Genomic DNA, 1952 nt, shown 5'->3' with positions numbered 1-1952 from the left:
CCTCCGCCCGGGGCAGCCTCACCCGGCTCGCGAGGGACAGCCCTGAGGTTTGCAGAAGGCCCCCGAGGAGCCGTGGCCTTTCAGAAAAGCAGCGTGGCTCATCCCTTACCAGCACGACCGCCACCGCCTTTTTCGAATAACCAGCGTTCCCCACAAAAGAACATCGCTCCCTTCCCCACAAAGTATCCGAGACCGGGAATATTTGCTGTCGGGTCCCTTCCCTACCCATACTCCTGCAAATATGGAGGAGGGGAGCACCTAAAGCTCAGTCCAGTAACAAGCACGTGGAGAACAGGGTGCTTTTGCTCCCGCGCTCCAAGCGCACCTCCCTCCCCTGGGCGCCCCGGCTCAGCTCCGTGTCTCGCTTACCTCTCTCCCAGGGACGAGGGCGCAGCAGGAGGGTGGGATGAGAACCTGGAGCGGGCTGAGGGGCTCCGGTGCTGCCGGCCACAGAGCCCAGCATCAGCCCTTGGGGCTGCTGAGGCTTTAAACTCGGCTCCCAGGTTGACCCCACGCTCGAGGCACGCGTGAGCCGCTTTCAAACCAGCTCCTGGCCACCAGCCGGACTCGCAGCAGGGGCCGTGCAGAGCCCAAACAGCCAGCACCTCAGGGAGCTGTGGGGGCCAAGCCCCCTCTGCCCCCCTGCCCTTTATAAGCTCCCCTGCTGGCCCAGGTGATGGGATGAGGCCAAGGTGCTGCCCCTTAGGCTGATGGGGCTCAGCCCCGTCCCGCAGGGAGGGCTCCTCCCCTCCCGGCAGCTTGCTGCAGGGGCAGCTTTTTTTTTTTTTTTTTTTGGTTATTTTTCCTCCCTGTAATGGCAGATTTCGTGCATTACCCAGGAAAGGAGGCAGAGCGCTACGTTCCGCAGTGTAAATATCGAAATGCTGTTTATATCAATCAGAGAAGCACTTAGGTAGAGATGACAATGGAGCCCGCAGAGCCCTAATCACACACTTTGATTGAACTAAAAGTACGGGGGAAAATGGAAATCAGCCGTCTAGAGCTGAGCTTTCAGTAGAGGCGGAAAGCTGGAGCGGCAGAGCCGGCAGGGGCTGCTCCTGGCTCGGGGGGCCGCAGAGGGAGGCTCTGCGCCCCATTTCCAAGGGCAGCGAGTGCCGGGCTGGCGGCACGGGTGCAGAGTGGGGGCTTGCTTGTGTCCCACCGCTCCCACTCATAAATACCCTGAGGTGCTGACAATTTACACTTTCATCCCCAAATCATGTCATTCGATGAGCAAAACCAGGCTCTGCGGACTGAAACGCAAGCGCCACACCAGCAAACCCAGGAACGAGCTAAGCCCCCGAGCGGCAGCCGGCTTGCGGGGCTACGCTGCTTTATATCCCTCAGCCGGCTGTCTTAACGAGTAATAGATGCAGGCTTGGGCAGGGGCACACGCATTTAGGCTCGGCTCCCGGAGCCCCGCTGCCAACTCGGTGATGCTCACGCCGGGCTGACCCCGGCTGGGTCGCCCCCACCGCAGCGCTGAGATTTCAGGCGGCGGGGGCAAAACCCCCAGAGTCAGTAGGATTTATCTTGGGAGCTTCCAGCTGCAAGGCTGGGAGTGCCCGTGGTCGGCTCCGGGGGCTGACATCCCACGGGAAAGGCGCCCCCAGGTCTGCCTGCCGTGGCCGGAGGAGCTCTCGCAGGGCCGGTGGCGTTAGAGACCATTCCAGCCCGGGGTCTCAGCGCCGCAGTAGCAGGGGGGGCTTCTTGTTGGCTTTGCTCTCAGAAGAGAACCTCTTCAAGGCGCTGGTCTTTCAAGCTGACATCCTTTCTAGGCTTCCCGTCTCCAGCAGCGGGTTGCGCACCGGCAGGTCTGGCACGGCGAGCGGGGTTTGTTAAGCAGCGGCACCTCGGGATCCAAACCAGCGCTTATTAGTTGGAGGATGATACGGCGGGGCATCCGCTCGCCACTCCCCGTGGCAGGGCTTTCAAAAAGCAAAAGGCAAATA

This window comes from Egretta garzetta, unplaced genomic scaffold, assembly GCF_000687185.1.
Source record: "Egretta garzetta isolate BGI_Z169 unplaced genomic scaffold, ASM68718v1 scaffold110, whole genome shotgun sequence".
NCBI lineage: Eukaryota > Metazoa > Chordata > Aves > Pelecaniformes > Ardeidae > Egretta > Egretta garzetta.
The sequence above is the reverse complement of the archived record's forward strand: the minus strand, read 5'-3'. Positions refer to the sequence as shown.